This window comes from Arachis stenosperma, chromosome 7 (genome assembly GCF_014773155.1).
Source record: "Arachis stenosperma cultivar V10309 chromosome 7, arast.V10309.gnm1.PFL2, whole genome shotgun sequence".
NCBI lineage: Eukaryota > Viridiplantae > Streptophyta > Magnoliopsida > Fabales > Fabaceae > Arachis > Arachis stenosperma.
In genome coordinates, this window is record NC_080383.1 from 62,039,004 (window position 1) to 62,064,393 (window position 25,390).

General features: G+C 39.4%; 1 non-coding gene across 1 annotated transcript; it reads right to left on the bottom strand.

The window, feature by feature from the left end:
- Positions 1–517: 517 nt before the first annotated feature.
- LOC130942792 (small nucleolar RNA R71) lies at positions 518–621 on the bottom strand. The gene has a single exon (XR_009071343.1). It is a non-coding gene; the product is annotated as a small nucleolar RNA R71 (small nucleolar RNA).
- Positions 622–25,390: the final 24,769 nt, after the last annotated feature.

Sequence of the window (25,390 nt, forward strand, 5' to 3'; positions counted from 1 at the left end):
TCTTGTTGAAGCTGACCCTGAACCTGAAAGGACCTTGAAGCGAAAGCTAAGAGAAACTAAGGCACAATTCTCTATAGAGGACCTAACAGAAATCTTCAAAGAAGAAGAAGACATGGCAGCCGAAAACAACAACAATGCAAACAATGCAAGGAAGGTGCTGGGTGACTTTACTGCACCTACTCCCGACTTCTATGGGAGAAGCATCTCTATCCCTGCCATTGGAGCAAACAACTTTGAGCTTAAGCCTCAATTAGTTTCTCTAATGCAACAGAATTGCAAGTTCCATGGACTTCCATTGGAAGATCCTCATCAGTTTTTGGCTGAGTTCTTACAAATCTGTGACACTGTCAAGACTAATGGGGTAGACCCTGAGGTCTACAGACTTATGCTATTCCCTTTTGCTGTAAGAGACAGAGCTAGGACATGGTTAGACTCACAACCTAAAGAAAGCCTGGACTCATGGGAAAAGCTAGTCAATGCCTTCTTGGCAAAGTTCTTTCCACCTCAAAAATTGAGTAAGCTTAGAGTGGAAGTCCAAACCTTCAGACAAAAGGATGGAGAATCCCTCTATGAAGCTTGGGAAAGATACAAACAATTGATCAGAAAATGTCCATCTGGCATGCTTTCTGAATGGAGCATCATAGGTATTTTCTATGATGGTCTCTCTGAACTATCCAAGATGTCTTTGGATAGCTCTGCTGGAGGATCTCTTCATTTGAAGAAGACGCCTACAGAAGCTCAAGAGCTAATTGAAATGGTTGCAAATAACCAATTCATGTACACTTCTGAAAGGAATCCTGTGAACAATGGGACTAATCAGAAGAAAGGAGTTCTTGAGATTGATGCTCTGAATGCCATATTGGCTCAGAACAAGATATTGACTCAACAAGTCAATTTGATTTCTCAAAGTCTGTCTGGAATGCAAAATGCACCAAGCAGTACTAAGGATGCTTCAATGGAAGAGGTGAATTACCTAGGAGAACCCTATGGAAACACCTATAATTCTTCATGGAGAAATCATCCAAATTTCTCATGGAAGAATCAAGAGAGACCTCAACAAGGTTTCAATAACAATAATGGTGGAAGAAACAGGTTTAGCAATGGCAAGTCTTTTCCATCATCTTCTCAGCAACAGACAGAGAATTCTAAGCAGAACCCCTCTGACTTAGCAACTATGGTCTCTGATCTAATTAAAACCACTCAAAGTTTCATGACTGAAACAAGGTCCTCCATTAGGAATTTGGAGGCACAAGTGGGACAGCTGAGCAAGAAAGTCACTGAACTCCCTCCTAGTACTCTCCCAAGCAATACAGAAGAAAATCCAAAAGGAGAGTGCAAGGCCATCAACATGGCCAAATTTGGAGAGGAAGGAGAGGAAGTGAACGCCACTGAGGAAGACCTCAATGGGCGTGCACTGACCTCCAATGAGTTTTCCAATGAGGAACCATGGGAATCTGAGGCTCAAAATGAGACCATAGAGATTCCATTGGACTTACTTCTGCCTTTCATGAGCTCTGATGAGTATTCTTCCTCTGAAGAGGATGAGTATGTCACTGAAGAGCAAGTTGCTAAATACCTTGGAGCAATCATGAAGCTAAATGACAAGTTATTTGGAAATGAGACTTGGGAGAATGAACCTCCTTTGTTCACCAAAGAACTGGATGACTTGTCTAGGCAGGAATTACCTCAAAAGAGACAAGATCCTGGGAAGTTTTCAATACCTTGTACCATAGGCACCATGACCTTCAAGAAGGCTCTGTGTGACTTAGGGTCAAGTGTAAACCTCATGCCTCTCTCTGTAATGGAGAAGCTAGGGATCTTTGAGGTACAAGCTGCAAGAATCTCATTAGAGATGGCAGACAACTCAAGAAAACAAGCTCATGGACTTGTAGAGGATGTTTTGGTGAAAATTGAAAACCATTACATCCCTGCTGATTTCATAGTCCTAGAGACTGGGAAGTGCATGGATGAAACCATCATCCTTGGCAGACCCTTCCTAGCCACAGCAAAGGCTGTGATTGATGTTGATAGAGGTGAACTGATCATTCAAATGAATGAAGAATCCTTTGTGTTTAAGGCTCAAAGATATCCCTCTGTCACCATGGAGAGGAAGCATGAAGAGCTTCTCTCAAATCAGAGTCAAACAGAGCCCCCACAGTCAAACTCTAAGTTTGGTGTTGGGAGGCCACAACCAAACTCTAAGTTTGGTGTTGAACCCCCACATTCAAACTCTAAGTTTGGTGTTGGGAGGTTCCAACATTGCTCTGAGAAAATGTGAGGCTCCATGAGAGCCATCTGTCAAGCTACTGACATTAAAGAAGCGCTTGTTGAGAGGCAACCCAATGTTATATTTTGACTATTTTCTTTTGTTATTTTATGTTTTTTGTAGGTTGATGATCATAAGAAGACACAAAATCAATTGAAAAAGCAAAAATAGAATGAAAAACAGGAAGAAAAACAGCACACCCTGGAGGAAGAACCCACTGGCGTTTAAACGCCAGTGAGGCTAGCAGTTGGGCGTTTAACGCCCAGTCTGGCACCATTCTGGGCGTTTAACGCCAGAAAGGGGCACCAGACTGGCGTTAAACGCCAGAAAAGGGCAAGAACCTGGCGTTAAACGCCAGGAATGGGCACCAGCCCGGCGTTTAACGCCAGAAATGGCTCAAAACGTGATTTTGAATGCCATTTGGTGCAGGGATGACTTTTCCTTGACACCACAGGATCTGTGGACCCCACAGGACCCCCCCACCAACCCCACCACTCTCTCTCTCTTCTTCACCCATTCACCAATCACCTCAATACCTCTTCCCCAAAAACCCTTCACCTATCAAATCCCATCTTCCTCTTCACCACTCACATCCATCCTTCATAAACCCCACCTACCTCACCATTCAAATTCAAACCACTTTCCCACCCAAACCCACCCTCACTTGATCGAACCTTACCCACCCCCTCTCCTATATATACCCTTCTTCACCCCTTCATTTTCACACAACCTAAACACCACTTCTCCCACTCTTTGGCCGAACACAAAGCCATTCCCTTCTTCCTCATTTCTTCTTCTTCTACTCTCTTCTTTCTTCTTTTGCTCGAGGACGAGCAAACCTTTTAAGTTTGGTGTGGTAAAAGCATTGCTTTTTGTTTTTTCATAACCATTCATGGCATCCAAGGCCGGAGAAACCTCTAGAAAGAGGAAAGGGAAGGCAAAAGCTTCCACCTCCGAGTCATGGGAGATGGAGAGATTCATCTCAAGGGTGCATCAAGACCACTTCTATGAAGTTGTGGCCTTGAAGAAGGTGATCCCCGAGGTCCCTTTTTCACTCAAAAAGGGTGAATATCCGGAGATCCGACATGAGATCCGAAGAAGAGGTTGGGAAATTCTTACCAACCCCATTCAACAAGTCGAAATCTTAATGGTTCAAGAGTTCTATGCCAATGCATGGATCACCAAGAACCATGATCAAAGTGTGAACCCGGACCTAAAGAATTATCTTACTATGGTTCGGGGGAAATACTTGGATTTTAGTCCGGAAAGTGTAAGGTTGGCATTCAATTTGCCCATGATGTAAGGAGATGAACACCCTTACACTAGAAGGGTCAACTTTGATCAAAGGTTGGACCAAGTCCTCACAGTCATATGTGAAGAGGGCGCACAATGGAAGAGAGATTCAAAAAGGAAGCCGGTTCAATTGAGAAGGCATGACCTCAAACCCGTGGCTAGAGGATGGTTGGAGTTTATCCAACGCTCAGTCATTCCCACTAGCAACCGGTCCGAAGTTACTCTAGACCGGGCCATCATGATTCATAGCATCATGATTGGAGAAGAAGTGGAAGTTCATGAGGTTATAGCCCAAGAACTCTATAAGGTGGCGGACAAGTCCTCTACCCTAGCAAGGTTAGCCTTTCCTCATCTCATTTGTCACCTCTGTTATTCAGTTGGAGTTGACATAGAGGGAGACATCCCCATTGATGAGGATAAGCCCATCACTAAGAAAAGGATGGAGCACACAAGAGACCCCACTCATCATGAGATCCCTGAGATGCCCCAAGGGATGCACTTTCCTCCACAAAACTATTGGGAGCAACTGAACACCTCCCTAGGAGAATTGAGTTCCAACATGGGACAACTAAGGGTGGAGCATCAAGAACACTCTATCATCCTCCATGAAATTAGAGAAGATCAAAGGATCATGAGAGAGGAGCAACAAAGACAAGGAAGAGACATTGAGGAGCTCAAGCACTCCATAGGATCTTCAAGAGGAAGAAAGAGCCGCCATCACTAAGGTGGACCCGTTCTTTAATCTCCTTGTTCTTTATTTTCTGTTTTTCGAATTTTAGTGCTTATGTTTGTCCATGTTTGTGTCTTATGATCATTAGTGTCTTAGTGTCTATGCCTTAAAGTTATGAATGTCCTATGAATCCATCACCTTTCTTAAAAGAAAACTGTTTTTATCACAAAAGAACAAGAAGTACAGGATTTCGAATTCATCTTTAAAACTAGCTTAATTAGTTTGATGTGGTGACAATACTTTTTATTTTCTAAATGTATGCTTAAACAGTGCATATGTCTTTTGAATTTGTTGTTCATGAATGTTAAAATTGTTGGCTCTTGAAAGAATGATGAAAAAGGAGACATGTTACTGAGGATCTGAAAAATCATAAAAATGATTCTTGAAGCAAGAAAAAGCAGTGAAAAAAAAAAGAAGGAGAAAAACGAAAAAAAAACGGGGAGAAAGAAAAAGAAAAAGAAAAAGAAAGAAATAAAGTTGTGATCCAAGGCAAAAAGAGTGTGCTTAAGAACCCTGGACACCTCTAATTGGGGACTTTAGCAAAGCTGAGTCACAATCTGAAAAGGTTCACCCAATTATGTGTCTGTGGCATGTATGTATCCGGTGGTAATACTGGAAGACAGAGTGCTTTGGGCCACGGCCAAGACTCATAAAGTAGCTGTGTTCAAGAATCATCATACTTAACTAGGAGAATCAATAACACTATCTGGATTCTGAGTTCCTAAAGAAGCCAATCATTCTGAATTTCAAAGGATAAAGTGAGATGCCAAAACTGTTCGGAGGCAAAAAGCTACTGGTCCCGCTCATCTAATTTGGAGCTAAGTTTCATTGATAATTTGGAGTCTATAGTATATTCTCTTCTTTTTATCTTATTTGATTTTCAGATGCTTGAGGACAAGCAACAATTTAAGTTTGGTGTTGTGATGAGCGGATAATTTGTACCTTTTTTGGCATAGTTTTTAGTATGTTTTTAGTAGTTTTAGTTGAGTTCTTAGTATATCTTTATTACTTTTTAGTTAAAATTCACTTTTCTGGACTTTACTATGAGTTTGTGTATTTTTCTGTGATTTCAGGTATTTTCTGGCTGAAATTGAGGGACCTGAGCAAAAATCTGATTCAGAGACTGAAAAGGACTGCAGATGCTGTTGGATTCTGAGCTCCCTACACTCGAAGTGAATTTTCTGGAGCTACAGAAGCCCAATTGGCGCGCTCTCAACGGCGTTGGAAAGTAGACATCCTGGGCTTTCCAGCAATATTTGATAGTCCATACTTTGCCCAAGATTTGATGGCCCAAACCGGCGTTCAAAGTCACCCTCAGAAATTCCAGCGTTAAACGCCGGAACTGGCACCTAAATGGGAGTTAAACGCCCAAACTGGCATAAAAGCTGGCGTTTAACTCCAAGAAGAGTCTCTACACGAAATTGCTTCATTGCTCAGCCCAAGCACACACCAAGTGGGCCCGAATGTGGATTTTTATGTCATTTACTCATCTCTGTACACCCTAGGCTACTAGTTTCCTATAAATAGGACCTTTTACTATTGTATTCGGAGAGCTTTTGATCATGTTTTGATGATTGAACTCACTTTGGGAGGCTGGCCATTCGGCCATGCCTAGACCTTGTTCTTATGTATTTTCAACGGTGGAGTTTCTACACACTATAGATTAAGGTGTGGAGCTCTGCTGTACCTCGAGTATTAATGCAATTACTATTGTTCTTCTATTCAATTCCGCTTGTTCTTTGTCCAAGATATCACTTGTTCTTCAACTTGATGAATGTGATGATCCGTGACACTCATCATCATTCTCACTTATGAACAAGGTGACTGACAACCACTTTTGTTCTACAAGCAACCAAGGCTCTAGTGAATATCTCTTGGATTCCTGATACACGATGCATGGTTGATCGCCTGACAACCGAGTGCTCGCCTGACAAACGAGCCAGCCATTCCGTGAGATAAGAGTCTTCGTGGTATAGGCGAGAACTGATGGCGGCATTCAAGAGAATCCGGAAGGTCTAAACCTTGTCTGTGGTATTCTGAGTAGGATTCAATGATTGAATGACTGTGACGTGCTTCAAACTCCTAGCAGGCGGGGCGTTAGTGACAGACGCAAAAGAATCACTGGATTCTATTCCGGCCTGACCGAGAACCGACAGCTGATTAGCCATATGCTGTGACAGAGCATAGGAACATTTTCACTGAGAGGATGGGAGGTAGCCACTGACAACGGTGAAACCCTTGCATAAGCTTGCCATGGAAAGGAGTAAGAAGGATTGGATGAAGACAGTAGGAAAGCAGAGAGACGGAAGGGAAGGCATCTTCATACGCTTATCTGAAGTTCCTACCAATGAATTACATAAGTATCTCTATCTTTATCTTTATGCTTTATTCGTATACCACTATACCCATTTGAGTCTGCCTGACTGAGATTTACAAGGTGACCATAGCTTGCTTCATACCAACAATCTCCGTGGGATCGACCCTTACTCGCGTAAGGTATTACTTGGACGACCCAGTGCACTTGCTGGTTAGTTGTGCAAAGTTGTGTAGTGATCACAATTTCGCGCACCAATGTCTAACATGGTTAAGTGGCCAGCCACAATCTCTGTTAACCTCATTGAATGTTGTAACTATGTTGACACAGCTGACCTTGTCATCCTCTCACTCCGAATTATATGCTGCATGGAACATGACGTCACGGTGACTAAACTGAAGACATGCACCTAGGCTTATTAAGATACAGCATGGAAAAAAACCCTCACCTCATGAATCTGAGCAACAACATCCATGATGGAAGCATCATCTGTAGGGCCCTCCATTGTTGCTCTTGCTGCCTTCTCCTTGCATAGTTAAAACAAAAATAGTTTCAGTTAGCCCCCACAACACACAACACAATGTTCGAAAGGTGGAAACTTTTCCATTCACACACCTCACCAAAAAGGGGGTTGTGACCAAGAAATAAAAGACAATATCCATGAAAAAGAGAAGGTCAAAAAAAAGCAATCCAACCTCTACCCCAACAAGCAAGGTGAATCAAGCTAATAACAACAAAGAAAAGCTTGTTAGGATAAATTTAAGTCCAAGGACACTAATTTTCACCTCTCGCCTCTTGGAGCCATTTCTTTTAACCAACTGGAAGAAGAAAAAGAAAATTCAACAATCAAGTGTCAAGCTAGTGACATTAAAGAAGCGCTTGTGGGAGGCAACCCAACTACTAGTATCCTTGGTTTTGCAGTTGCTTTGATTTTAATTTTAGTTATTTTGATTTTAACATTATAGTTATTTTAGTTTTGGTTTTAAATTACTTTATCAAATATTTTTAGAATTTTTCTTGTTTTACATGTGTTTTGGTCATGCAGAATGATTAGAGCAAGAACAGGAGCAATTAAGAAGAATTTTTGACACCCTGTTTTCAGATTTTCTTTGCTTGAGGACAAGCAAACTTTTAAGTTTGTTGTTGTCACTTAGCTTTTGGCCTTTTTTGTTTATTTTAATAGCACTAAAGGGAGATGATTGTTCTTCATGGAGGAATGAGATGGCCACCAGTATAACTGAGGTGGTTGAGTTCCTTTCATTTTGTTTCTCTTCCGTTCTTATTTTGTTGTCTTCTGTTTTCTGTTGCTTTGATTGCTTGCATGATATTTAGTACTTTTAGTTCTTAGATTTAGTTTTATTTTTTCATTTGCTTTTAGTAAAAAAAAAATTGTCTCATGTATTGCTCAATGAGCTTGAATTCAAAAGAAAAAGAAGTGATCTATTGTATGAGAAATTGAGTTTATATTTAAGAGTAATCTTATTTACTTAAATGTGGTGGTATTATTTGTGATTTTAAATGCATGACATGAACAGTGCGTATTTGAATTCGAATCAAAGGATGTTTATGTATGAGGAACAGGAATTTAGAGAACTATTATGACTTCTCTGAAATAAACAAAAAAAATTTAATCATTGAAGCCAAAGAAACAGCAAAACACAAGAGCAAGGTCCAAGGCTCTGAGCATCAATGACTAGGGGGTCAAACATGATTAAAAGCTCAAAGAGTTGTTTCCTTAGTCATATGCTTGTGGTGTTCTTGTGTAAAGTAATCCTTGAGACAGAATATCTAGATTTGAGGCCAAATACATTTAGCAGAGTATGCCAAAGGCTTTGAGCACCACTGTCTGGGAGTAACTGAAAAAAAAATTTAGAACTTAAAGAGAGTTCCCCAGTTAAGTGCTTGTGGTGTTTTTGTGTCAAGTAATCCCTGAGAAAAAATATTTAAAATCACGGCTAGGCTCAAGGTGCAAAGCACCAAAGAAAAGAGAATTAAAAGGAATTTGCTGTGTTCAAGGATTAAACTGAAGTATAAAAGAGTAGAGAATTCATAATATTTTTCAGATTCTGATTCCGAATGACAGTGACATTCTTCTGATTCAAAGGAGAGAGAGATGCCAAAACTATTCTGGATTGCAGTTGTAAACCCCACTTCAAGAAGATACATGACCTTAATTGAACTCTCACTCACATGCAAATTCACATCCTAAGCTTATGTTAATTTTGGTTGCTTGAGGACAAGCAACAATTCAAGTTTGGTGTTGTGATGCGTGAGCATCTTTCCTATCTTGTCCTAGTGAATTTGCATTCAATTTGATGAGTTTAATCAAGAATTAATTATCTTTTTAGCCACTATGGATGCTACTTTGATTCGTGTGCAATTCTGTTTATTTTAGGTAGCATTCGGATGGATTTGATGGAGTTTCCGCAAAAAAGAGAAGAAGGCGAATGATGCTGTCAACCCTGACCTCTCTATATTCAAACCTAAATAACTCAAGATATAGAGGCTCAATCGATGTGATTCTAGTGGCGTTGGAAAGCTAACTTCCAGGGCTTTCCAACGATATATAATAGTCTATACTTCTTCTCCATCAATTCGGCCAAGGCTGAGCCTAACTTGAGATTTCTCAAGTTAGGCGTGGATTATTAAGGAATCAAGTGGTCCCCAACTCTCCAAGAAGCAAGCATGCAATCTCCTATTAATTCTGATTTAAACTTTATTTTATTTAAAAATAGGAAAAGATATTATTTAGTTTTAGGAAATATATTTTACATTAATTAGGATTAGATATAAAAGGGAAAAGAATCTCTTCTATTCTATTCCAATTTACATTCCGCACTTTTACAGTTTACCTGAATCCTTATTTTCTCTCTGAACCATGAGCAACTAAATCTCCACTGTTAAAGTTAGGAGCTCTGTCTATTGTATGGATTGATACTATTATTTTTTTATTTTAATTCATTTTTTGATTTATATTTCAAGAATTGTTTTCGTTCTTTATCTTATGAATTTGGGTGGAACGGAAGTATGACCTACTTTCTAACTGAGTTCTTGTATAACTTGGAAAAGCTCTTTACTTAAACAACAGCTTGAAAATATATTCTGCTAAATTATAATTATTTGGACTCAGAATACGTGACATATAATCTTCTTATATTTGGGTAATTAGGATTTTTGTGGCATAATAACTAGAATTAAACTTCACCCTCTAATTGGAATTAATTGATCAAGGAATTGGCAGTTGATAAATTTTAGAGGAGACTAGAAAAGTCTAAGGAATCAAGGTCTAGTCACATATAGTTTGCCATGAATTAAATCTTACATGATTAAAATAGTTAATAAGAAAAGTCAATCCGGAAAATAGATAACTCTGAAGCCTTAACTACCTTCTTCATATTGTTTTCACTTCAATTTATTGCTTGCTTTCTGATTCTCTAAATTACTGTTTAATGCTTTTGAACACTCAAACACTATTTTCTGTTTGTCTGACTAAGCTAATCACTCAATTATTGTTGCTTGATCTATCAATCCTCGTGGGATCGACCCTCACTCACCTGAGGTATTACTTGGTACGACTTGGTGCACTTGCCGGTTAGTTTGTGGGTTATAAATTTCACACCAGCTGTGAAGCTGTATCTGGGCCTACAAATGGAAGCCCAAGCTAGAGGCCCAAGTAAACTATTCTTCCTAACTAGTTATTATTAGCATTGTAGTAATTTTTCAACTTTGTAGGCAAAACTTCCATACGAAGCCACACAAAGTAATTGTTAAAGGCTTTGGTCTTTCTGCCCTGCACATAGATGTACGAGTCCGATATGACATAAAGGTGACCTTTGTACCTGATATGATCTGATTGAAGCATATAATTGATAGGCTCACCTAAACCTTACCCAAATCACTCTAACGATCTACCCCCAGAACTCATACTACTTGCCTCGTGGATGAAATGGGAGAAAGTTAACTGGGTTGAACGAAAAAAAAAGGTTATATAACAATATATTTTCTCAAGCTTGGGTTTAACTTTTTGGGGTTGGATCTTTGGAAGCAGACCAATAATTTCAGGAAGACAATAATTTTGATGGAATTTATGCAACAAACAAAATAGCAAAACCTACCCCAGAATTTGAATCAACCAGAAATAAGAACGGACAAAACACTTATTTGAAATTAAGAACAAAACACTTCTCCCTGTTGAATACCGATAACTAGCCTAGCAATTCATCCCAAACATGGCGATTCAATTTTACAAGAATTATGAGATAAAATGGAGTGTCAAACATGCATGCATTTATATACCAATCCCGCTTCCTGACAATATCATCCATAAAACTACATCCGTTGATAGAAAATACATATTTTAAGCAAAGATTAGTACATACACATTAACATTACTCTGGATAAATAACACCAGAAGTAGAAGACGAGGGATTCACATGTCAGAAACGGCAAAATAAATGAGCTTATACACTAACAGTTATCCTCGTTCCTCCACAAGCTCCTCAAATATTTCGACTTGCCTCTTTAGAACCGCATTCTCTTCCTCCAACTGACGAATGCGTTCCGACATGGAGGACACAATTTTGTGTTCTCTTCATTTCTGTCATGTTTCAATCGGCATATTATGCGGTAGTTATAGTCACGAATTGGCAGACATTAGCTTCTCTAGCATCACGAACGAGGCCTCTTACCGAGCGTCATGATCATTCACCGAGACTGGTCCATGAGCCACAAGCTCAAGACCCCTGTCATTGCTTGAAAGGACTACTGTAAACCCAAAACGAATCACACAGTCCAATGGCTTGGTCTCTTGTGACAAAAAAAATGGGGCAGCTGGTGGACGAAATTGTGATTCAACATTCTTAAGTTGTATAAATTTTATTCTATCTTTTGAGCTTTGGCATATACCCTTAGGGCACTGTTTATTTATTATTCCTTTTTGGAAATTGACCTTCCTTCACAACTCCGTTCAACTAACCAGCAAGTGTACTGGGTCGTCCAAGTAATACCTTACGTGAGTAAGGGTCGAATCCACAGAGATTGTTGGTATGAAGCAAGCTATGGTCACCTTGTAAATCTCAGTTAGGCGGATTAAATATTGATTTATGGGTTTCGAAAATAGAAAGAAATAAATAATAAAAGGGATAGAAATACTTATGTGAATTCATTGGTAGGAATTTCAGATAAGCGGAGTGGAGATGCTGTAGAGCTCTCGGACACCTGCTCTCCTATTCCTTCTACTCAATCCTTCTTACTCCTTTCCATGGAAAGCTTTGTATAGGGGTTCACTATCAGCTGTGGCTACTTTCATTCCTCTCGGGGAAATAACCTGTGCGGCTGTCACTCGCACAGCTAACCAGTCTGGAGGCATCACCCATGGTTGATAGCTACATCCCATCCTCGCAGTGAAAGCTAATGCACGCACTCTGTCACAGTACGGCCAATCACCGGTTGGTTCCCGCTCCTACTGGAATAGAATCCCTCTTTTGCGTTTGTCACTAACGCCCAGCAGGTTAAAGTTTGAAGCACGTCACAGTCATTCATTACCGGAATCCTACTCGGAATACCACAGACAAGGTGAGACTTTCCGGATTCCCAGGATCCTACTCGGAACACCACAGACAAGGTTGGACTTTCCGGATCCTCATAAATGCCGCCATCCATCTAGCTTATACCACGAAGATTCTGTTGGGGAATCTAAGAGATACACATTCAAGCTTGTGGTGCATGTAGAACGTAAGTGGTTGTCAATCACGCGCGTTCATGAGTGAGAATGTTAATGAGAGTTATTAACTCATCACATTCATCATGTTCTTGGGTACGAATGAATATCTTGGAATAAGAATAAGAGAGGAATTGAATAAAAGAAAATAGAACTTCATTAATCTTTGAGGTACAGCAGAGCTCCACACCCTTAATCTATGGTGTGCAGAAACTCCACCGTTGAAAATACATAAGCAAAAGGTTCAGGCATGGCCGAATGGCCAGCCCCCTAAACGTGATCTCAGGATAGAAAATACAATCCAGGATGTCTAATACAATAGTAAGAGGTCCTATATATACTAGACTAGCTACTAGGGTTTACATGAGTAAGTTATTGATGCATAAATCCACTTCCGGGGTCCACTTGGTGTGTGTTTGGGCTGAGCTTGATCAATCCACGTGTAGAGGCATTTCTTGGCGTCAAACTTCAGGTTATGACGTGTTTTGGGCGTTTAACTCCGAATCATGACGTTTTTCTGGCGTTTTACTCCAGACAGCAGCATGAACTTGGCGTTTAACGCCAAGTTACGTCGTCATTCTTCGAATAAAGTATGGACTATTATATATTGCTGGAAAGCCCTGAATGTCTACTTTCCAACGCCGTTGAGAGAGCGCCAATTGGAGTTCTGTAGCTCCAGAAAATCCATTTCGAGTGCAGGGAGGTCAGAATCCAACAGCATCAGCAGTCCTTTTGTCAGCCTTTTTCAGAGTTTTGCTCAAATCCCTCAATTTCAGTCAGAATTTACCTGAAATCACAGAAAAACACACAAACTCATAGTAAAGTCCAGAAATGTGAATTTAACATAAAAACTAATGAAAACATCCCTAAAAGTAGCTCAAACTTACTAAAAACTATATAAAAACAATGCCAAAAAGCGTATAAATTATCCGCTCATCACAACACCAAACTTAAATTGTTGCTTGTCCCCAAGCAACTTGAAAATCAAATTGGATAAAAAGAAGAGAATATACTCTAAAGTCCAAAATATCAATGAATATTAATTTAATTACATGAGCGGGACTTGTAGCTTTTTGCTCCTGAACAGCTTTGGCATCTCACTTTTTCCTTTGTAGTTTAGAGGTATTGGCGTCTCTGGGGGAATTTAGAATTTGGGATAGTGTTATTGACTTTCTTAGTTAAGCATGTTGATTCTTGAACACAGCTACTTATGAGTCTTGGCTGTGGCCCTAAGCACTTTGTCTTCCAGTATTACCACCAGATACACAAATGCCACAGACACATAACTGGGTGAACCTTTTCAGATTGTGACTTAGCTTTGCTAAAGTCCCCAATTAGTGGTGTCCAGAGCTCTTAAGCACACTCCTTGCTTTGGATCACGACTTTAACCACTTAGTCTCAAGCTTTTCACTTGGACCTTCATGATACAAGCACATGGTTAGGGACAGCTTGATTTAGCCGCTTAGGCCCGGATTTAATTTCCTTGGGCCCTCCTATCCATTGATGCTCAAAGCCTTGGATCCTTGCTTTAGAATTTTCGCCTCTTTTTTTTTTTTGCTGCTTTTTCTTGCTTCAAGAATCAATTTCATGATGTTTTTCAGATCATCAATAACATTTCTCTTTGTTCCTCATTCTTTCAAGAACCAACAATTTTAAACACTCATAAACAACAAGATCAAAAGACATATGCACTGTTCAATCATTCATTCAGAAGACAAAAATTATTGCCACCACATCAATACAATTAAACTAAATTCACTAATAATTTCGAAAATTATGTACTTCTTGTTCTTTTGAATTAAAACATTTTTCTTTTAAGAGAGGTGAAGGACTAATGGATTTTATTTCATAGCTTTAAGGCATGGTTTACATACTAATGATCATGAAGTAGAGACACAAAAAAAACATAAATAAACATAGCATTAAAAACCGAAAACAGAAAGAAATAAAGAACAAGGAATGAATCCACCTTAGTGGCGTCTTCTTCTCGAAGGACCAATGATGTTCTTCAACTCTTCTATGTCCCTTCCTTGCCTTTGTTGCTCCTCCCTCATTGCTCTTTGATCTTCTCTTCTTTCTTGGAGAGTGAGGGCGTGTTCATGATGTTCCACCCTTAGTTGTTCAACATTATGGCTCAAATCCTCTAAGGAGGTGTTGAGTTGCTCCCAATAGTTGTTAGGAGGAAAGTGCATTCCTTGAGGCATTTGTTGATGATGCACTTCCTCATGTTCTTCTTAGAGGCCGTGAGGAGCTTCCCTTGTTTGCTCCATCTTTTTCTTGGTAATGGGCTTGTCTTCTTCAATGGAGACATTTTCTTCTATGATAACTCCAGCTGAGTAACATAGATGGCATATAAGGTGGGGGAAGGCTAGCCGTGCCATGTATGAAGGTTTGTCAGCTATTTTGTAGAGTTCATTGGAGATGACTTCATGAACCTCTATTTCTTCACCAATCATGATGCTATGAACCATGATGGCCCGATCCACAGTAACTTCAGATCGGTTGCTTGTAGGGATGATGGATCTTTGAATGAACTCCAACCATCCTCTAGCTACAGGCTTGAGGTCCAGTCTTCTTAGTTGGACTGGCTTGTCTTTGGAGTCTACTCTCCATTGGGCGCCTTCCACACATATGTCCATGAGGACTTGGTCCAACCTTTGGTTAAAGTTGACCCTTCTTGTGTAGGGGCGTTCATCACCTTGCATCATGGGTAGGTGAAACGCCAACCTCACATTTTCCGGACTGAAATCCAAGTATTTCCCCCTAACCATTGTGAGATAATTCTTTGGGCTTGGGTTCATACTTTGGTCATGGTTCCTAGTGATCCATGCATTGGCATAGAACTCTTGAACCATGAGAATTCCGACTTGTTGCATGGGGTTGGCTAAGACTTCCCAACCTCTTCTTTGAATTTCATGTCGGATTTCCGGATACTCATTCTTCTTGAGCTTGAAAGGGACCTCAGGGATCACTTTCTTCTTTGCCACAACATCATAGAAGTGGTCTTGATGGCTCTTGGAGATGAATCTCTCCTTCTCCCATGACTCGGAGGAAGAAGCTTTTGCTTTCCCTTTTCCTTTCTTTGAGGAAACTCCGGTCTTAGGTGCCATTGATGGTGAATGAAAAATAAAAAAGCTTAGGCTTTTTACCACACCAAACTTAAAATTTGCTCGTCCTCGAGCAAGAGAAGAAAAGAAGAGTAGAAGAAGAAGAAGAAAATATGGAGAGAGGGAGAAGAGATGGTTCGGCTATGTGGGAGAATGTGGGTTTGTGTTGTGTGAAAATGTAAAAGAAAAGAAGGGTATTTATAGGGAGGGGGAGGGTATAGGTTCGGCCATTTTGGGTGGGAAAGGGTGGGAAATTGAATTTGAATTTTTATGGAGGTAGGTGGGGTGTATGGGGAAGAGGAGGTTGATGTGAATGGTGAATGGGTAAATTGGGAGGAGGAATTGAGGTGATTGATGAAGAAGATGTTGGGAATTGTGACATGGGGAATCACATCACAAAAACTAGGATTGGGAAGTAAGGTGGGAATATGTTAGGTGAGGATCCTGTGGGGTCCACAGATCCTGAGGTGAAAACAAATACCATTCCTTCACCATATAAGCATGTAACATGCCTCCATGCATCATTCTGGCGTTTAAACGCCCATTGATGCACGTTCTGGGCGTTAGACGCCCATGTGATGCTTGTTTCTGGCGTTGAACGCCAGTTTCAAGCTTGTTTCTGGCGTTCAGCGCCAGATTGTCCTCTGTGTGCGCATTCTGGCGTTAAACGCCAGAATGTAGCTTGTTTTGGGCGTTCAGCGCCAGGGAGATGCTCTGTTCTGGCGTTGAACGCCAGCCAGATGCTCCTTCTGGGCGCTGAACGCCAGCCCGTGCGTCCTCCAGGGTGAAAATTTTTTCTTCTGTTTTTTTGACTCTGTTTTTAATTTTTTTTGATTTTTTTCGTGACTCCTCATGATCATGTACCTAATTCAACACAAAAATAACACCAAAATAAAATAAAATAAAATTAGATAAATAAAATTGGGTTGCCTCCCAACAAGCGCTTCTTTAATGTCATTAGCTTGACAGTGCTCCGCAAGGTGATCAGGTTAATGTTAGTGTAGTCCCAACACCAAACTTAGAGTTTGGATATGGGGTTTGAACACCAAACTTAGAGTTTGGTTGTGTGGGTTCTTCTTGACCTTGAACTGAGAGAAGCTCTTCATGCTTACTCTCTTTTGTCACAGAGGGATTGCCATGTGCCTGAAACACAAGGTATTCTCCATTCAATTGAAGGACTAATTCACCTCTGTTGACATCTATTACAGCACCTGCTGTGGCTAGGAAAGGTCTTCCTAGGATGATGCATTCATCATCTTCCTTCCTAGTGTCTAGGATTATGAAATCAGTAGGGATGTAAAGGCCTTCAACCTTTACTAGCACGTCCTCTACTAACCCATAGGCTTGTCTTATGGACTTATCTGCCAATTGTAATGAAAACAAGGCAGGTTGTACCTCAATGATTCCCAACTTCTCCATTACAGAGAGTGGCATAAGATTTATTCCTGACCCAAGATCACATAGAGCTTTTTCAAAGCTCATGGTGCCAATGGTGCAAGGTATTAAGAACTTGCCAGGATCTTGTTTCTTTTGAGGTAGAGTTCTCTGAATCCAAGTATCCAGTTCACTAATGAGCAAGGGAGGTTCACTTTCCCAAGTCTCATTACCAAATAACTTGGCATTCAGCTTCATGATAGCTCCTAAATATTGAGCAACTTGCTCTTCAGTCACATCTTCATCCTCTTCAGAGGATGCATATTCTTCAGAGCTCATGAATGGCAGAAGGAGATTCAAAGGAATCTCTATGGCCTCTAGATGAACCTCAGATTCCTCAGGATCCTTAATAGGAAGCTCCTTCTTGCTTGAGGGACGTCCCAGGAGGTCTTCCTCACTAGGATTTTCGTCCTCTTCCTCCTTGGTGCATTCGGCCACTTTGATTAAATCAATGGCCTTGCATTCTCCTTTTGGATTTTCTTCTGTATTGCTTGGGAGAGTACTGGGAGGAGTGTCAATGACTTTCTTACTCAGCTGGCCCACTTGTGCCTCCAGATTTCTAATAGAGGATCTTGTTTCATTCATGAAACTAAAGTGGCTTTTGACAGATCAGAGACTATATTGGCTAAATTAGCAGTATTTTGTTCAGAGTTCTCTGTCTGTTGCTGAGAAGATGATGGAAATGGCTTACTATTATTCAGCCTGTTGCGTCCACCATTGTTAAAACCTTGTTGAGGTTTTTGTTGATCCTTCCATGAGAAATTTGGATGATTTCTCCATGATGAGTTATAGGTGTTTCCATAAGGTTCACCTAAGTAATTAACCTCTGCCATGGCAGGGTTTTCAGGATCATAAGCTTCTTCAGAAGCTACCTCTCTAGTACTGTTGGATGCATGTTGCAATCCATTCAGATTTTGAGAGATCATGTTGACCTGTTGAGTCAACACTTTGTTCTGAGCCAATATGGCATTCAGAGCATCAATTTCAAGAACTCCTTTCTTCTGAGGTACCCCATTATTCACGGAATTCCTCTCAGAGGTATACATAAACTGGTTGTTTGCAACCATGTCAATGAGTTCTTGAGCCTCTTCAGGCGTTTTCTTCAGGTGAATAGATCCACCTGCAGAATGATCCAGTGACATTTTCGAAAATTCAGAGAGACCATAATAGAATATATCTAATATGGTCCATTCTGAAAACATGTCAGATGGACATCTCTTGGTCAGCTGCTTGTATCTTTCCCAGGCTTCATAGAGGGATTCACCATCTTTTTGTTTGAAGGTTTGAACATCCACTCTCAGCTTGCTCAGCTTTTGAGGAGGAAAGAATTTATCCAAGAATGCAGTGACAAGCTTATCCCATGAGTCCAGGCTATCCTTGGGTTGTGAATCCAACCATACTCTAGCTCTGTCTCTTACAGCAAAAGGGAAAAGCAAGAGTCTATAGACTTCAGGATTAACTCCATTTGTCTTTACAGTGTCACAGATCTGCAAGAACTCAGTTAAAAATTGGTAAGGATCTTCAGATGGACGTCCATAAAACTTGCAGTTTTGTTGCATTAAAGCAACTAGTTGAGGCTTAAGCTCAAAGTTGTTGGCTCCAATGGCAGGAATGGAGATGCTTCTTCCATCAAACTTGGATGTTGGTTTAGTAAAGTCACCAAGCATTCTCCTTGCATTATTATTATTATTTTCTTCTGCCATGTCTTTCTCTTGTTCGAAAATTTCAAGAAGGTCTCTTCTGGATTGTTGTAATTTAGCTTCTCTTAATTTTCTCTTCAGAGTCCTTTCAGGTTCTAGATCAATTTCAACAAGAGTGCCTTTGTCCTTGTTCCTGCTCATATGAAGGAGAAGAAAACAAGAAAAGAAAAAAAAAAGAATCCTCTATGTCACAGTATAGAGATTCCCTTATGTTAGTAGAAAAAGAAAGGTGGTAGAAGAATGAAGAATGGATTCGGATTTATGGATGAAGAGAGGTGAAGAGAAGTGTTAGTAATTAAATAATTAAATAGAAGAAGAAAAGAGAAGGGAGAATTCGAAAATAATTTTTGAAAAGGAGTTAGTGATTTTCGAAAATTAGAGATAAAATGTAATTAAAATTAAAACATGAAACAATTAATTAATTAAAAAAAATTTTTGAAAAAGAGAGAGATATTTTCGAAAATTAGAGAGGGAAAAGTAGTTAGGTGGTTTTGAAAAAGATAAGAAACAAACAAAAAGTTAGTTAGTTGATTGAAAAAGATTTGAAATCAAAATTTAAAAAGATAGGAAGATAAGAAGTTAGATAAGATATTTTAAAATCAAATTTTGAAAAAGATAAAATTTTCGAAAAAGATAAAATAAAAGACAAAAAGATTTTTAATAAAAAGATATTTTGAAAAAGATTTAATTTTTAAAATTACTTAACTAACAAGAAACTACAAGATGAGATTCTAGAACTTAAAGATTGAACCTTTCTTAACAAGAAAGTAACAAACTTCAAATTTTTGAACCAATCACATTAATTGTTAGCTAATTTTCGAAAATTAGATGTAAAAATAAGAAAAAGATTTTGAAAATATTTTGAAAAAGATTTTTGAAATTTTCGAAAAAATAAAAAATGAAAAAGATATGATTTTTGAAAAAGATTTTGAAAAGATAAGATTTTTAAAATTGAAATTTTGACTTAACTTGTAAGAAACAATTAATTTTGAAAATTTTTGACCAAGTCAACTCAAAATTTCGAAAATTTGGAGGGAAACAAGGAAAAGATATTTTTGATTTTTAAATTTTTAATTATGAAAGAGAAAAACAACAAAAATATTCAATGCATGAAATTTTTAGATCAAAACAATGAATGCATGCAAGAATGCTATGAATGTCAAGATGAACACCAAGAACACTTTGAAGATCATGATGAACATCAAGAACATAATTTTGAAAAAATTTTTGATGCAAAGAAAATATGCAAGACACCAAACTTAGAAATCTTTAATGCATGGAAAATATGAATGCAAAAATGCACATGAAAAACAACAAACAATACAAAACAAGAAAACATCAAGATCAAACAAGAGGACTTATCAAGAACAACTTGAAGATCATGAAGAACACTATGAATGCATGAGATTTTCGAAAAAAATGCAAGAAAAGATTTTTAAAGCATGCAATTGACACCAAACTTAAAAATTAACACAAGACTCAAACAAGAACACAAAATATTTTTGGTTTTTATGATTTTCTAATTTTTTTTGGATTTTTTTATTAATTTTTTCGAAAAAAATAGTGTTGAAAAACGAAAAATAAAAAGAAAAATTTTGAAAAAGATTTTTGAAAAGAAAATTACCTAATCTGAGCAACAAGATGAACCGTCAGTTGTCCATACTCGAACAATCCCCGGCAACGGCGCCAAAAACTTGGTGGACGAAATTGTGATTCAACATTCTTAAGTTGTATAAATTTTATTCTATCTTTTGAGCTTTGGCATATACCCTTAGGGCACTGTTTATTTATTATTCCTTTTTGGAAATTGACCTTCCTTCACAACTCCGTTCAACTAACCAGCAAGTGTACTGGGTCGTCCAAGTAATACCTTACGTGAGTAAGGGTCGAATCCACAGAGATTGTTGGTATGAAGCAAGCTATGGTCACCTTGTAAATCTCAGTTAGGCGGATTAAATATTGATTTATGGGTTTCGAAAATAGAAAGAAATAAATAATAAAAGGGATAGAAATACTTATGTGAATTCATTGGTAGGAATTTCAGATAAGCGGAGTGGAGATGCTGTAGAGCTCTCGGACACCTGCTCTCCTATTCCTTCTACTCAATCCTTCTTACTCCTTTCCATGGAAAGCTTTGTATAGGGGTTCACTATCAGCTGTGGCTACTTTCATTCCTCTCGGGGAAATAACCTGTGCGGCTGTCACTCGCACAGCTAACCAGTCTGGAGGCATCACCCATGGTTGATAGCTACATCCCATCCTCGCAGTGAAAGCTAATGCACGCACTCTGTCACAGTACGGCCAATCACCGGTTGGTTCCCGCTCCTACTGGAATAGAATCCCTCTTTTGCGTTTGTCACTAACGCCCAGCAGGTTAAAGTTTGAAGCACGTCACAGTCATTCATTACCGGAATCCTACTCGGAATACCACAGACAAGGTGAGACTTTCCGGATTCCCAGGATCCTACTCGGAACACCACAGACAAGGTTGGACTTTCCGGATCCTCATAAATGCCGCATCCATCTAGCTTATACCACGAAGATTCTGTTGGGAATCTAAGAGATACACATTCAAGCTTGTGGTGCATGTAGAACGTAAGTGGTTGTCAATCACGCGCGTTCATGAGTGAGAATGTTAATGAGAGTTATTAACTCATCACATTCATCATGTTCTTGGGTACGAATGAATATCTTGGAATAAGAATAAGAGGAATTGAATAAAAGAAATAGAACTTCATTAATCTTTGAGGTACAGCAGAGCTCCACACCCTTAATCTATGGTGTGCAGAAACTCCACCGTTGAAAATACATAAGCAAAAGGTTCAGGCATGGCCGAATGGCCAGCCCCCTAAACGTGATCTCAGGATAGAAAATACAATCCAGGATGTCTAATACAATAGTAAGAGGTCCTATATATACTAGACTAGCTACTAGGGTTTACATGAGTAAGTTATTGATGCATAAATCCACTTCCGGGGCCCACTTGGTGTGTGTTTGGGCTGAGCTTGATCAATCCACGTGTAGAGGCATTTCTTGGCGTCAAACTTCAGGTTATGACGTGTTTTGGGCGTTTAACTCCGAATCATGACGTTTTTCTGGCGTTTTACTCCAGACAGCAGCATGAACTTGGCGTTTAACGCCAAGTTACGTCGTCATTCTTCGAATAAAGTATGGACTATTATATATTGCTGGAAAGCCCTGGATGTCTACTTTCCAACGCCGTTGAGAGAGCGCCAATTGGAGTTCTGTAGCTCCAGAAAATCCATTTCGAGTGCAGGGAGGTCAGAATCCAACAGCATCAGCAGTCCTTTTGTCAGCCTTTTTCAGAGTTTTGCTCAAATCCCTCAATTTCAGTCAGAATTTACCTGAAATCACAGAAAAACACACAAACTCATAGTAAAGTCCAGAAATGTGAATTTAACATAAAAACTAATGAAAACCCTAAAAGTAGCTCAAACTTACTAAAAACTATATAAAAACAATGCCAAAAAGCGTATAAATTATCCGCTCATCAGCAGCCAATCCTTAGCATTGAACATGCTCGCATCAGCATCATTTCCATGTTTTCAACGAGTAGAAACGGATGCTCTGCCCCTAACGTTACAACGCCCCGTCCATCCCTTGAAATTGCAATTTTCTCTGGTGTCAGGAATTTGAAATACGCTTGCTTAAAAGAAGAAATAGCAACAATAACTTACTTAAGCCTCCACGGGCCTTACTACTATAGCCCTCCTCATCCAGACCTCTGGGACCTACCACCAACGACGGCAGTGGTGTGTTTCCTCCGATATGACATCTAACCCCGCCGCCGCTGTTTTGTGTCCCCCGGGAGGCTACCTTGACCTTTCCCCGACTGATCCACGTTGTGGCTTCATCATGAACATGAAATCCTTTGAACTCGGCGTGGCTATACCTTAATACCTGCTCATTACAATCTTCCTAGGTAGTGAATATGCTTACCTGTCGACCCCGTCGAACAACATAGTAGGGAAAAATCCCCCTTTCCATTACTTTGTTTTCTGCCACTCTGTCGTTATGTTTTACCTGCGTTGATCTTTCACTCTTTGTTAATGTCTCTTAACACTGTTGCCTTTTTATAGGGACCTCTACAACTGCCTTCACTAATAGCGACCTTCAGAATGGATACTACTCCTATAGCATATAACTCTACATATTCCTTCAGGTGGATTGGTTTTCTTTTTCGTGTCCACAAGCAATTTCCAAAATCCACCGTGTTGGTGACTCTAATTTCATTATATATAAAGTCTCAAACAAAAATTATAACCTATTAGAATAAATAAAAAATGTACGGACTCAAATTAACTAAACAGCTTAGTAAAAAGTCATGAAATCTCTTATTTTAAAGATTTTAAATGACAAATACAAGTAATACTTATTACTATAAATCCTATACAAATTTATAATTCAAATTAAATTTAACATATCTTTAGGATTTTTTTCTCAAACAAAATAAAAAAAATGAATACTTCCTCAAAACCAAATTTTGAACTTTATTTTTCAGGAAACAATTTTTTTTGGTAATTAGGGGCCCAGCGAACTCCATAATTAATTTAGAGCTCCAGATCATTGAATAATAGCTTAGTTAGAGTTAATTTTTTGGCTTACTTAGAGTTAATTTTCTTTAGGTTAGTTAGAGTAATGGTTGACATGTTGGTTAAAATAATTATTTATAGATTAGGGTTACACAGAGGTACACAAGTAGAGATCCAACACCAGAAAGAGAGAGGGATAGACATAGCGAGAGAGAGGGGGAAGACAAAGAGATTTGCGAAATGGACAGAGAGAGAGAAAGACATTTTTACGACTCTTCTTATTAGACACAATTTTAGAGACATAGATGAGTCTACATTTAGAGAGACATAGAGAGATAGGTAGAGCGATAGGGGGAAGCGAGAGAGACATGAGCAGAGATAATCACAGTAAAATAGAGAATGAAATACAGGTATAGATGGAGCAGGAAAGAAAGACAGAGACAGATAGAGAGTGACAGTGTAACACCCTACCATACAGAGTCTTATGCTTAAGTCATAATTCAGAGATGGCAAGGTATTACGACCTCTAAAATAAAAATTTAGTACGAATAGTATTGTGAAAAATGATTATAACTAGGAGCTTTTTTAAGAAAAAGGGGTAAACAAAAATCGTAACTCGAAAAGCGCAACACTTCGATCGATAACGTAGCGAACAAGAATAAACTAACGTGGGATTATATATATACAAAAGAGTGTCAAAAACGGGAATATCAAAACTCAAAATCCGGTTGCAAAGATGACCGGTCCGAGCATAGCAACATATATATACAAGTAAATAAAATAAGGAAACCCAAAGGGACACAAAAACAGAGAACCTGTTCTCCAAAATCTCCTATAAGAGGAGTCATCACAGTTGTATCATTCAATGGAGATAAAAGTATCTAAGAGAAATCAAAACAGAGTCCCAAGAACAAAGGATCTTCGCTAATCCAGAAGTCTCCAGCATGCTTCAGCGAGAAGCCTCACGTCCTGCATCTGAAAACCACAAAATTCGCATGGTGAGAACCAGAGGTTCCCAGCATGGTAACAGCTTCCACATATATAACATATAATAGTAGAGGAAAGCTGAAGGCAATCCTAGAACTTTCCCCGGATAAAATCAAAGCTTATAAATAAGTTAAACCATAAAGGGCATTTGACTAAAGATCCTTCAGTCTAACTAATACTTTCCTTTCCAATTCCTTCAGACCTCCCAACCACCAGCAGGAGTATAATATAGCAAACATAGTTATATTAGACAAGAGATATACAAATAGGAACAAATAGGGCATTTAGACAAATAGCAAGTAATATGTAGTCAAATAGGCAATCTCAATCAATTCACATAATATGCATATGATGAATGCCTGTCCCTAATGGCTGATGATATCATCTGTAGGTTATAGAGCCAACCCGACAAGTCCTGGTAGCTAACTATTGGATTGTCCCTCTGTCGTGTCTCCCCAACTCGAGTTATACTCAATATAAGCTTGATCATAATCATGATCCACATCCATCACCCTCACTGGTGAATATTTATGGGGGTGAACTCATCCGGGGCTTTCACAGTGCCCGGCCACCCTGACGACATAGGGTCAAAAGAGCTTCGAGTCTCAACCTGGAGCACGTGGTGGCTAACCACTACTTCCTCCCAGGGAAACTCTCATCTCCGATAGTGAAAGTGCAAACATTCACAATTTATTCAACAGCATATATGCATTTATACTTAGCCATAATTTTGGCTCTGCCGTAACACGGCAATAATCCAGCCATCCGGCCCACGGTTAAATCTATAACCAGCTAATTCATTAACAATTACGGCCTTTCGGCCCATGGCATAACAAGCACTTCTGCCGCCATCCTCCGCATCTCACATAATCATCTTTGATCCTCATTGATCATTCATTTTTCCCTTGCTTCACTCGCAAGTTACCACATTCACTAGCTCCTTTCCTCATTGCTAGGCATACCATAATAATTTAAGATACAAGTGGTGAGATCGAAGGCTTAGAAGTATGAAATTTGGCGTTTAAAACTCAAAAATCAACTTTGGGATGAAAATAGGGCCACGCGTACGCGTGGATGACCACAAAGCTCATCGACGCACAAGTGTCATACACGCAGACGCGTGGATTGAAAAATAGCCAAACGACGCGTACGCATCAGCCACGCGTATGCGTGGGCGCATTTGTGCCCCAGGCACAAAACTGGCACAACTCTAGCACAACTCTCAGGAAAATGGCTGGGCATTTGGTGCAGCACATCGACACGCCCGCGCACACCACGCACACGCGT